This window comes from Epinephelus fuscoguttatus, linkage group LG10, assembly GCF_011397635.1.
Source record: "Epinephelus fuscoguttatus linkage group LG10, E.fuscoguttatus.final_Chr_v1".
Taxonomy (NCBI): Eukaryota; Metazoa; Chordata; class Actinopteri; order Perciformes; family Serranidae; genus Epinephelus; species Epinephelus fuscoguttatus.
In genome coordinates, this window is record NC_064761.1 from 14,292,921 (window position 1) to 14,306,611 (window position 13,691).

At 40.2% G+C, this 13,691-nt stretch overlaps 1 protein-coding gene across 1 annotated transcript in view; it reads left to right on the forward strand.

Annotated features, from left to right (window-relative positions):
* The window catches only part of LOC125895810 (glypican-1-like), a 51,929-nt gene that overhangs the window by 21,279 nt on the left and 16,959 nt on the right, over nucleotides 1-13,691 (forward strand). The window lies entirely within an intron of this gene.

Consider the following 13,691-nt stretch of genomic DNA (forward strand, 5'->3'; position numbering starts at 1 on the left):
TCTAGCACCAGAAAGTTAGCACGTTAATGATGTACTATGTTAGCATGCTAACATGCTAAAGCTGTTTTCTCATTTGAACTCCAGACAGTTTCCTACTGGAAATACTCCATTTGGTGTAAGTAAGGGGTGGTGCCTGGGCAGAACATGCGGGAGGTAGGACAGTTCCTAATTTGGTCATTAACAACAGAGTTTCCTGCCGTTCCTTTAATTTTTTTTTGACGAATACAGCATCGGCCTTTACCAACACAAGTTCATGAATCTTATCATCTCTTCAGTTAGACATTTTTGTTGCCATTTTCATGTAAATGCCCCTTCTCCTTCACCCTCAAATGATTGTTTTCTTCCGGTTTGATAAAACGTCATCAACACGCCCACTTGCTTGCTGGGAATTGTCTGGATGATTACCTGCTCTATTCACATGTGGGCTCAATCGGACATTACATGGACATTGTCCTAAGGAGCTGTCTGTCTGTCTGTTTAATGTCCAGTTAAGCTAATACGGACATTTTCCATCCCACACGCATGAATCCGACACATGAATTTTGACATATACAGGAATATATGCGCTTTATTTACCCAGATAATTCTGGGTTACTACAACATCGGTCCTGTTTTTGTTGTCCACCATTTCTATCAGTTGTACTCACCAAAGCAATTACTGAGATCTGAGGAAGCAGCAACATTGCTCCATCTTGGTCCAAAAGGACGAGAAACTGGTTGGAGACAAGCTGCAATAACATCATTGTAAAGAAACACTGTAGCCGTACATCTACATTAAATAGCGTAGTTCACAATTGAAGTTCTGTAAACTGTGATGCATGTTTACAACAGAAAGTTACTGGTCACCTGTGTTTTCTCTCCCAAATCAATTGGGATAACATGAGGGTTTGTTAAAAATATATCTGGTCATCTAACTGTTGGTAAACCCTGCTGACTTGAATGCAGACTGACTTAATTTTAGCAATGTTGCCATGTTTCCACATTACTGCAATTAACTTGGTGTTTGCAATGTTAGTATTTCTGGTAGACGTGATTAAAGTCTGACTGATGTTGTAATAAACTGGAATTATCATTTACAGTTTGTTTCATTCTTTTAAATGGACAAGAGTGATGCTCCACCCTACAGGAGAGCTGTTTGTCAGACTCCAATTTTATTCCTTCGTCAGCAGCTGAAACAGGTTGAGCAATGGTCTAACATCTGGAAACTAGTCATTTGAGAGACTTCAGTTATGCTTTACAGTGTGCTGATTCAGCTACAGCGCATACTGTCCGACCTCTGAGAAAGATTAGTCTGCAGCGTTGGTGCAGGTTAGATGTGTGATGGAGCACTTCTACTGTGGCTGAGAGTGTAATTGGATTTACACGTCTCATTTAACCTGCTAGATGCCTCAACAATCCCAGATATTGGAAACATCGCTTGAGTTTCTCAAGTAAAACAAAATTGATCTTGTACTTTTCATGGTGCAGAAATAGTCTTTAATTACTAACAATTAAAGAAAGTGCAACCAAAACAACTTTTAAATAGTTCAGCAAAGTTCAGCCGCTCAGATACTTAAGTATGATGAAAGTTATATTTGCAAAGTCTGGCTCTTTTGGAGATTTTGTCTTGATTCAAAATATCAGGGGATAAGTGAGGATGTTCATTTGTTTAGCAGCAGTGTTTCACAGTTTCTGAAACACCAAAAGCTGATGTGTTAATAGCTTTGTGGCACATATTTAAAGCTGTGGTGTGAGTGTGTGTGTGCGTGTGTGTGTGTGTGTGTGTGTGTGTGTGTGTGTGTGTGTGTGTGTGTGTGTGTGTGTGTGTTAGAAAGAAAAGAGATTATCTGGTTTGTACATTCCTTTTAGCGTAACCTACAGCCTCAGGGTATTATGTCTATGTTAGTAACATTAAATGTCTCCCTACCTTTCTGTGTGCGTGTGTGTGTCTGTATGTATATCTGGGTGTGTAGACAGATAAGAGTGTATACATATAATTCTAATAACTGGTGTGCGTGTGTTATGAAATATAGTGACCTGATCTTCTTAATTGTATGTCTGGTGACCCTGATCCACCTAATGATGAAGGCCACGAGGGGAGGTGTTTGTGTGTATGTGTGTGTGTGTGTGTGTGTGTGTGTTCTCATAAGCTCCCATACAGTTATGAAAATGGGCCCTTTTGCATTAGTAGCATTAGTCTTACCCTGCACAGATGAATTATGTTGTATATATAGTGGTTTGTGATTGATTTAGGAGATAAACTGACTGAACTCAACCACTCCTAGATGCTGAGGATTCAAACCAAAATCCGCAAAGTCATAAAAGTAATTAAAAAAGGAATGACACAGTGTTTTGATCTCAGGATGATGCAACAAATATGCAATTGTGAAGTCAAGTGAAGCATATGATGTATGGTTACCTGCGATGTTTGAGGTGTCTTGAGCAAGCGGCAACCTCCAGGGCTGAGAAATGAAGCCAACACAGAAGTTTCGAAACTTGCAGTTCTTTGAACGGCTGCTTGAGGCTGCCTCCAGAGGCCAGTCAGTCCCCATAGACCTCCATGTTAAAATGCCTAGCTTTACCATGGAAATAAACATGTTTACACCCTGCTACAGAAAACAGTTTTGGTCTCTAACTGTACGGAGGTTGAATTTTTATATAATTCAATTACAGTCTATGGTCTTGAGGTATAGTTTTAACGAATACAGCCATTTCATCAGGAACCAGTCATGTTGTTTCAGTGTTTTATGTCAATATTTTTCACGAAATGGTTGTTCTTTATTTATCTGAGGTGGGAGTGGCTGGGGTTGGACTTCCTTTCTATTTCTTATTTCTTTTTATTTATTTGTTTATTTATTCATTTTCCGTGACTCTCCCCGAAGCTACAGATATTTTTTACTTGAGCCTCACTGGGTAAGACTCTCCCTCCACCTTAAATTGGTCCTTACCATATATTTTTTAGATTCACAGCAAATATATTGGAGCCAATGCAACAAACAAATAACACGGAAGCTAATTTCGTAAGCAAAATGCAAATCCTACCCTCAAATTGCATCATCGCACAAGCTGTGTCTGCACCTATCTTCTGTGTCTGCAGAATATCAGTGCATGACATCCACACATCCTGCCACACATTATACACAGTCCTCCACGCATATGGAAACACACACACACACACACACACACACACACACACCCATCACAGCTTGCACACAGCCAGCATCAGCAACATGTACATAATGACCGTTTTCCCAAATAAACTGTACACGACAGTGGCAGCAGTGGCCAGCCACAATAATATCAGTAATTTAGCACAGAGGATGTTGTTAGATTTTACAAATCTTACCCTTAAAGTTAAAGGTTAAAAACTGGAAACAAAATCCTGGAGTTGAAGAAAGTCTTGGTTTCTAATTGTTGTCATGCATGCAGGAGCACAGAATTTACTGTTTTGTACAGGATGTGGTCGATGCAAATGGTTTAGTTTTTGCTAAATTTTATTCAGGACATATAGAATAAAGGGATTTTGAAGAAATATCACTTTTTTAAGCTTAGCTTTGGTTATGAGTCTTGAATAAAGCATTTTCACGCATGATGTGCTTAAGAACTGTTGTAAATTTGATAATCCAGTGATAATTTCTATTTTTTTTTCAGTTTCTGGCTGTGATAAATTGTGATTTCAAGGATTTTTAAAGAAAATATGCCTTTCAAACCCTCCAATGGATTTTGGGATTCAGATGGGATTTACAGTAAATACAAAATAGAACCTTAAAAATTATTTGATCAAACTGTCCCCAAAGAGAAGGATTTTTTAATTCCTCTGATTCTAAAGAAGCAGTTTACCATTTTGAGAAATATTATTATTTGCCTTCTTTCCCACATTGAGATAAAGATAAGAAAATCAATACCATTCTCATGTGTGCGTGTTAAGTATGGAGCCAGGAGGTGATTATCTTAGCTTAGCAAAACTGCTGGAAAAGGGGAAATAGATACCCCGACTTTGTCCAGAGTTCCAAAATCTGCCTTCTAGCACCTCTGAAGCTCATTAATTAACACACGATATATCTCATTTGTTTAATCTTAACAAAAATAGTAATATAAAAGGAACAATTTGTGGTTTTAGAGGGAGCCAAGCTAGCAGTTTCCCCCTGCTTCCAGTCTTTATGCTAAACAAGCTAATTGCTTCCTGGCAAAGATGATGAGTCACTTTTATCTTGTCATCTTAAACATGTTTCCCAAAAATATTGAACCATTCCTATTAACGGATGAGAAATTAATGGTGGATTAAAAATGCTGCAAAGATGGCACTGCTAACAATTACAGTTACACAATCTTAGTAAACACAGTATAGTTCGAAAAGGACTTTAATTTAAACAGGACAATTCATCACAGTTAAACTAAGGTCAGGTCAGTTAATTCTCTCTGAAACAATCCACTTGAGCTCAGCTACAGTAGATCAGACTCACATTATCTTACATTCTCTTGGGAAAATGTGTGATATATTTGTGAAGCATCTCCAGACAGTGATGAATGCTGGATCAGAATCAGAATAATCATCTTGCCATGTCATGTAGCAAAGATAAACAACTTGTAGAGCAAAGAATCTTCCCATGAACATTAAAAATGCATTTTACCAGAGGGAAAATACCAGTTATCAGTCTGTAGATGGATGCCAAACTAATTTCTATGTCTTGCATACAAGCCAGCAGCATGGCACCATAACACTGAAAAAAAAGAAAAAAGAAATTAATTAATTTTAAGTGTCAAACAGAGATAAGCAGACAGCTGCTGTCAAGAGCTTAAATCAGTTGCTGTCTCAACAACGCCCTGTCTTTGATTAAATCCGGGTGTTGCCACATCTAGAATATTTGGCTTCGTGAAAGTTTGGCTTAATGGGTTTTTTAATTTGAGTTTCTCTTCACTCAAAGGTGACTAAGCATAGTAAAAGATCATAGATGGTTCTTTGCAACAAGAGGCAGAAAGCATGTCACGCGGGAAGTGTCAGCAAACACCACACTTCCTGTTGCTTAGTGGTGTTGATTCAGCTCTTTGCAGCCTGGCTGGATGGCTTCCTGTCAGCTTGCAGTGTGGTGCAGGGTACCTGTTCACCTGCTTGGCACGCGCTCTGATTGTTGGCTCACTTGTTGAGACGGGCTCAGGTATGTTGGGGCTGCCACAAGGAATGCAGGGAATAAAAAGGGAGACAGAGCAGGAGGGTGTGACAGAGAGAAGAAAGTGAGAGCCAGATGCTTTTGATGGCAAGAGGAAATGAATGGCTAAGCAATGTTGTCTTGATGTGGTCTCCATGGCGACCTGTGTAAGCTGTTAAACGTCTGGAGGCGAAACCAAAAAACAAGTTTCGAATTAAATGGATTCACTAATGATTAAGTGCAAAAATACCCTGCAGCAGAACAAGGATCTGCAGTTTCTCTAATGCAGCACTTAGCTCCAGGAGGGCTGTGGGAAACTGTGATCTCTACTTGGCACAACATCCACCATTAAATGAATTTATACCCATAAATATTACATCAGACGTTTCCACATAATCAATACAAAAGAATTTACCTCATCAGGATTCATGCCAGTCTAACGAGGTGAATAAACTATTCCTCTAAGTAGGGTAATCTGAGTTGAAATAGATTTTGCCTTGACTACATCCTTGACTCAGAGTTTATAGAAACCAGATTGAGGCCATAAGGTTGTTGGTTTGAGTCCCTGAGCTGCTGGCAAAACGTAAGATGAGAAAGTGGGTGAGTGGTGGCCGAAAATAGAAGGCTGTGATCGAACTAAGGAGCACTCAGGGTTTGATTGTGATGATGATTATAATAATGTGAAGCAGTATTTTACTGGCTAGAAGCCCAGCTGACCTTTCCTGGATACATAAATGTTTAAAATATGAGTGGGCAATGATTAGACAATAGGTTTTTTTTGTCTTTTTTTATAGTTAGAATAGTTCCTTATGTTGCTTTTTTCGTTTTATCTTTATCTAGAGCGTCAGATTCTCCTTTACAGCTGTCCACTCTCAAGTTTCATCACTATTTACAGAGCTGCAGGAAATTACTTTCCACTGATCAGGTCCCCTCTAGGAGGCAACTGAAGGTAGTCAAAATCTTCACAACATTGCTGCAGATATTAAGACACCGCAGAACAAAAGGGATGTCTTCTTCACTCTGTCTTTTACATCTTTTTGCCAATATTTTGATCATGTGTTTCCATTTGGCTCCTCTTGTGTTGGAAAGTCTTGAGTGACATACAGTACCCAAGCCTAAACACTGACCTTGGTACCTTACTCCAAACGGATGGGTGACATGGACAGGACCTTATTGCAAAGCTGAGAGGAAAAAATTCTCTGGTTTGGGGACCTGAGATTTGCATCCTTGTTCTTTGCAGATGATGTCGTTCTGTTGGTCTCATTACATCGTGACCTCCACCATATGGGTTGGTTTGCAGTTGAGTGCGAAGCAGTTGAGATGGAAGTCAGTACCTCCAAGTCTGAGGCCATGGTTTTCTGCCATAAAATGGTGGTTTGCCCCCTCTGGGCTGGGAGAGAGTCACTGCCCCAAGTGAAGGAGCTCATGTATCTCAGGGTCTTGTTCAAGAGTGAAGGTAAAATGGAGCGTGATATGGACGGGTGGCTTGGAGTGGCTTTAGCAGTGATGTGGGCACTGCGCTGGACTGTTGTGGTGTAGAGGGAGTTGAGCCAGAAGGAAAGGCTTTCGATGTACTGGCCCATCAACATCCCAACCCTCCCCTATGGTCATGAGCTTTGGGTAGTGACCGAAAGAATGAGATCACAGATATAGGCACGGCCGAAATGAGTGTCTCGTGCAGAGTGGCCGGGCTCAGCCTTGGACGTAGGATGAGGAAGTCAGACATCCGGAGGGAGCTCGGAGTAGAGCCGCTGATTCTTCATGTCAAAAGGGGTCAGTTGAGGGGGTTTGGGCATCTGATCAGAATGGCTCCTAGGTGCCTCCTGTTAGAGGTTTTCTGAGCATTTTTGCTGGTAGGAGGCCCCAGGGTAGACCGAGAACATGCTGGGGGGATTCCATATCTCATCTGGCCTGGGAACACCTTGGGATCTCCCAGAAGGAGCTGGAAATCATTGCTTGGGAGAGGGACATTTGGAGTACTTTGCTCAGCTTGCTGCCCCAGCAACACACAAGCAGATGAAAATGGATGGATGAGTGACATGGGGGGAACCATTATTCAACCAATTTTTAACATTGAAAGAGCCCTTTTAAAAAGTAATGACTAGGAAAACAACTGTTCTCCCTCTTGAGGACTGAAACGGAAAATTGGTCATCACGAAGTAAGTGCCTGAAAGAAGAGCCTTGTCTGAGCTGCAGTGTTGCCAACTCTTTTCCATTTTAAGTATCTAGCACTATCTCCAAAATTGAAAAATCTTCAAAAAAAAAACCATTTGAGATGCCATGAGAGGTATGGGGCATATACGTGTACTATAGTGCACAACTTTCCATTGAATCCAGGGAGTGACAAAAAAAACTCTGATGGTCGAAACAGTATGCTAAATTTGTTGCTAGTTGCTTTTTAATGATGAGTTGCTAAGAGGGCTGAAAAGTTGCTAAATCTGGTGAGAAAGTTACCAAGTTGGCAACACTGCTGAGCTGTTCACCGCTGTAAGCATTTGACAAATATAAGCAGGGGCAGCACCAGGATGAAGAGCCATAAAGAGCTCTGCTGCGCTGTTCTCATAAAGTTGTATTGAATTCAGCTGTCAATGTGCCTTTTTTCTCTCCTCTGCACTTCCTTTCATAACTCATCATTTGAAACTGCGTAGATAAAAATAAAAATCCTACTTGGAAAAAAAATAGACCCACACTATCACACTTCTTCTTAATAGCCCAGAGGGAATTTATCTTATCACTGCTAGGCAGAAACTAAAGCTCTGCATATTTATAACTGAGTGTGTTTCTGTACTCTTATGATTTTACTGTATCTTTGTGATGACCAATTTCCATTTCAGACCTCGAAAGGAAGAACAGTTGTTTCTCTGGTCGTCACTTTCACCGTTAAAAAAAATGGTTAAGTAAGGGTTTCTCCTATGTCAAGGGCAAGGTTCTGTATGTCACTTTCCCAACTTTCCCATTCAAGTTGAGCCCAGTGGAAAAGAGAGGCTTAAATGCACCTTTACCTAACCTTGTACTTCAAACTGTGGTCAGACATCTGGGATGAGATGAGTGAGGTTGGTCAGTGGGATAAGATCCAAAGATGCTCCACAAAAATTGTTAGGCTTAGATGACCTCGTGGAAATATTTGCGGCCAGGGCAAACCTTTTGTATGGGGAATAAGACCCAGAGAAGCTCCAGGTTTTAGGGTTACAGTTAGCTGTGAGGGTACAAAAGAACTTACTGTTGGACGTTCAAACTGTCTGTAACATCCTATGACACCTTTTGTAACTTTCCAAAACCAACAACACAACAAGCTCTGTCACTCTAGCAACAGTTGGCCGGGCCAGGTGTGCGAAGGTGATGTTAGTATGCGGGTTTGACATTTTCTGAAGCTCTCTTCATCATAAGCCTGTCACCCTCGATGTTTACCACTAAGTGCAATCCCTTCCAGGTGAAACTGTCCAAAAGTGTGTGTCATTATCCACATTGGGATGATTCATCGAATCTCCCCACCTCTGCATGATGACAAGCTTTTCACACCTCCTTCGAGTGTGCCCATTTTGAACAGCTATGAACACTTATGCCTTCAGACGTGGTTGGAAAAAACTTTTGAACGGACAAGTCTGTTTTAAGTATACTCTGCATGGTTTAAAGAGTAAGGGATGCATTTGAAAAGTTGCTTGTGATATTAAGTGAAATTAGTAGCACAGACTATCTGTCAAACCACAACCAATGGCAACCAATGATTGACAAAATAATCCTGGAAAACCAATTTATATTGAAATGCTCTTAGCATGTTGCTTTTCTCATTTGATTAAGGCCATAGGCACTAAGGAAAGTATTGTCAGTGAGAGTCCTCACAAGTGTGGTACGGACTTATGTATATTTGTGTGTTTGTCCTTCGGGATGTGGACTTAACTAAATATATACTGAAGCTTGAAGTAAAAAACAATGTGAGCAATTCAGTCACTTATAGAAACTGATTTTATTTGACGCAAATCTCCTTACAGCTAATCACTCCTCTCCTCTCCTCTCCTCTCCTCTCCTCTCCTCTCCATATTTACACCACTATTCCTGGCAGCACCTAAAAGCTGTTTTGTCTTTGCCTAGAAGGAGTCTTTTTTTGACACTATGAGCAGATGATTGCCTAAAGGCCCATCGCAAAGCCCTTGAGCAAGGCACTTATTCTCAGATGAGATAACCTGCACTGTGTTCTAGTCATTTCAGCTACTGTAATGTATCTGTCTGCAGGTATAGCATGTTTGCAAGCTTGCTTTTTGTACATGTGTTAGTGTCTCACCACTGTGCCCACTTCTGTATTTTCCAAGTAAATTAAGTTTTTATAGCAGGATACCAGCTGCTTCCATTACCCAGCAACCCAGGAATGCAGTAAAGCATATGTGTCTGTGGTAAACGCCCTGCGTCGTTTAGGTTGGTAAGCAAACCAACAACTAAATGCTAACATTAGCTGCAGCACATGAGTGCACAAAGATGGTGTGTGCTGTCTCCGACCCACATGTGTAACACCGATGGTTTTAAACCCTGCAGAGGAATTATCTGTACTTATTCTGCCTGACTGTAGAGCCCTCTAAGATGTTTTTTAGAAAGGTGACCTGAGTACTGAAAATGACATTGATTGATACCTCAGACCTCGGCTGTGTCTCTCCTCTCCTCTTCCCTCCCCTCTTCTGTAGCTTATAATGCTCAATTTTTTTAGGGAATGTGTCAATGTGTTGTTGACTGATGTCAAGCTGAAATTTGAAATGTAATCTGATTATGATACTGTGGCTATTGATTGATGGATTATCTATTGGGCAACTGCCGAAGGGCCGCAATGTTTGTCAGTTGGACTTTGATCATTTGATTAACAATCCTGTCAATAACCCTGTGTCAAAATGTATGGATATATAGATTTAGATTGTGATATTAGTTTTTGAATTTAGTTCAGTTTGAAGCTGATATTTCAGTCATCTTGAATTATGGTCTTTTTCACAAAACTAGGCTGTCTATGCAGGGGCATTTATTTTTGCACAAAGGTAGAAAACCTACAATTACCACAATGCACTGTTCCGCAACGTCACAATAAATACTTCCTCTGGTGGGTGACGCAATGCAAGCTTGGCCATTTTTCCACATGAAACAATATGGTGGATGACTGGTAACAAACTATCTTGAATTACAGATAAACTGTTATTAAAATAAGTTCCTGAAAACATTTTAAGTAGGCAATGCAGTCACTGAATATGTATTCATATTTTATCAGCGCTGCTTAGTCAGTATTTTCAGCCCCTGAGTTTTACAATACAGGACACATTACGGTGCCTGCTTCCTGCTCAGAAATTCTCCTATTACAGCCTAACAGTGTACTAAAATGTGTTTCTTAAGACATTTAGGTAAGGAATGGGCAATACAGTAACTGAATCTTGGTTTATATTTGATCAGCACTGCCTCGAGTTTGAGACAGAGAGAGGGGTAGGTCTCTTTGTGTCCGTGGTGGCGGGGATTCAACATGAGGATATATAATCTGAAGTTGAAGCAATGGCCCAAGAGTCAGTGAAAATCTGCTGGATGATGCAAAATGCAGCATTTGAGCTGAGAGATGAGCAGGCAGATCTGAACACTGGTAGGATGGAGGGAAGTTTACTGCATTTTATTAACACATCCTACCCACAAACAAAGCTGGTTGAAAATTTGCAAAGTATTACTTAAAGTATTACATCCAAAATATGCAAAAATGGAGTACTAGATGACTCAGGGGTTTGCACACTGTGTACAGCTACAGTTGAGTTCTGCCGTTTTTTGATCTGCCACCAAAAAGTCATTAACAAGGCACAAAACCTATTTTTTATTCTGTGAATCAAACCGGAATCATAGACGACAAAGACTATGATTCTCATGTGAATCAATATTTTCCTCCAGCCCTACAAATCACGATAACGGCACTAAGTTAATTGGTACCCTGGAGAACACTAATGTGGGGTATCAATGCAGAAAGACAAATACAAGTCTTTTTTGACCAGATAAGAACACAAATCAAAATAAATGCCCAGGATACATAGACTGATTATTTGTTTCTTTCTTAAAGTGAATTTAAATTGGAACCTAACACCTGGCTGGGGACAAAATTATTGGCGGTCGTATTTGATTGTGCAGATGCTGCTTTTCATGTCCAATAGCATCTATTTAAAACAAAAGACTTTCCTCAGGTGTTGACACGAGCAGTCAGTGCTGAACACAAAGAGGTGGAGGTGATGCAGAAGTTCTCTCTGTAAACTAGATTGACAGGATTGTGGGAGTTGTGTGAAAATTTGCAGCTGAAGTGTGAGGATGCGTTTTCAAAAGCTTTTTCCAACTTTCAACAATCAGACACACACAGCTCAGTAGAGAGAACAGGTGTTATTAGTGGGGAAGTGATTTTGTTTGATGCTCTTTGGGTTCAGAAGAGTGAAGCGTCTCATCTCAGACTGACTGACCTGCACTTGACACTTGAGGATTACTGAAGGAATGGGAATAATAAATGAGTGTCGTGGCTGATCTGTGGAGTGAGTGTTTGCAGCTCCAGCTCCAGACTTGTGCTCCTCTTACACTTTCCTCTTAGATTTGTGATAAAGCAAAAAAAAAAAAAAAAAAAAATCTCAAAATACCCAAAAAAGGGAAGTGGGAAAAGACGTAAGGTGGTGCATAAACTGCTATTTCCCGTAGTACGGCTGCCAGTCTCTGTTTCTCACCCACAAACACTCTCTCACACACACACACACACACACACACACACACACACACACACACACACACACACACACACACCAGCCAGTGCCAATGAAAGATTCATGGAGGAGTGATGATTAAGGCGTCTCCTCTTCTGCTCCACTTACCCTGGTGGACAAATTCTGCCCCCAACCCACACATACACATCCACACACACACACACACACACACACCCAAACCCAGGACCTGTTAAGAAGAGCGGGAGCAGTGATGCACACAGCTGTGGGGTACTTACTCACCCTTAACCTTTCCAGGCTTGGGCACACACACACACACACACACACACACACAGTCTGTCAAGAGACTGATGCGGCAGACTGCTTTCTAGGCTGTCTGGCAGACTCTGTGTGTGTGTGTGTGCATGTGTGTGTGTGTGTGTGTGTGTGTGTGTGTGTGTACAAGTATATTTGAATGTGTGTGTGCATGTGTGTGCGTGCGTGTGTGTGTGTGTGTGTGTGTGTGTGTAGGTGTTTTGGAAAAAGATCTTTATCTTTATTCTCCCCTGTGGGAGCATCCCCATAAGCATAGACAACAAATGTTGAAGGCGAGCAATTTTCTAGACTCCTATTCTGCATTTTACATTTTCGGTTTCATTATTCTCAGCAATTATCATGCTTTATTGCCATGTCATGTGCCTTTGAGTACCTTTAAAGTGCTATACAAATGATATTATTGTTATTATCATTATTATAGTTATTTATTATCACTGCAGAGTTTCAGTATTTCAGCTCTGGTCAAACTAACATTTTGTCCTGTAAGCTGAAACATGATACGGTTGAAAAAGGTTAATGTTATTATTATTTTCGTTTGTTTTTTAACCTTTCTTTATCTTATCTTATCTATTGATCTAAAATATAAGATTATTTTATAAAATGTGATGGATTGTTATAGAAAAAATATCCGACAGTGTTTTGCTTCCAGTATTTCTGTATTTTTCTACCTACGACTTCAACTTGTAATGGAGTATTTTAATTACGTGTTGTTGCTACTTTTATTTAAGTAAAACATCTCAGTACTTCTTCCACCACTGAAGAGGGGGCAGGAAATGAGGGATAACATGTAATAAAGGTCCCTGGCCCTCTGGTTCACACCAGTGGCATCTGCAAAATGCTAAATTAGGTTTATCAATGACATGTATTGGAATACTATGAACTTCAATCAGTTGGTTGTTAGTCTACCAACATACTGGCCTAAGCAAATGTACAATAACACAAACACACAGCTTCAGAACATCCAGTGCATAGAAAAGAGACAAACAGCTGAAAAAAACCATGGTTGCTATATATAGATCAAGTGTACTGTATTTACTGTACAGAGTGCTTTTCTGGTCGGAAACTACTGTATAAATAAAAGGATTCTAATAAATGATTAATGCAGTGGACTGAGAGGCACTCAAATCCTTTACTTTAGCAAAAGTAGCAGAAACACACTGGAAAAACACTCCAGTCCAGATTGTAATTAGGTAAAGGGAAATAACTATTGGCAGAATAATATACACTAATATCTGAAGTAAAAGTGCTCATAATTAATACTGGTTCATTTATAGTGCTGAATAATTGATGGACATTATTGTTACACTGATAGTCTGTCATATGTATGTACAGACCATCAGATGGCATGAATTTGGTGGAGCACCTGTATGCAGATCCAGTAACCAGTTGTTCATTGTCATATAGTGCATCTTACAGGCACAGCGGTGCTTTGAGCTCAGAAAGTGAGAATGCTAACATGCTAATGTTTAGCAGGCACTATATAATCTTTACCATGTTTACCAGTTTACTAATTACCAAACACAAAGTACAGCTTAGAGTGATTGCAATG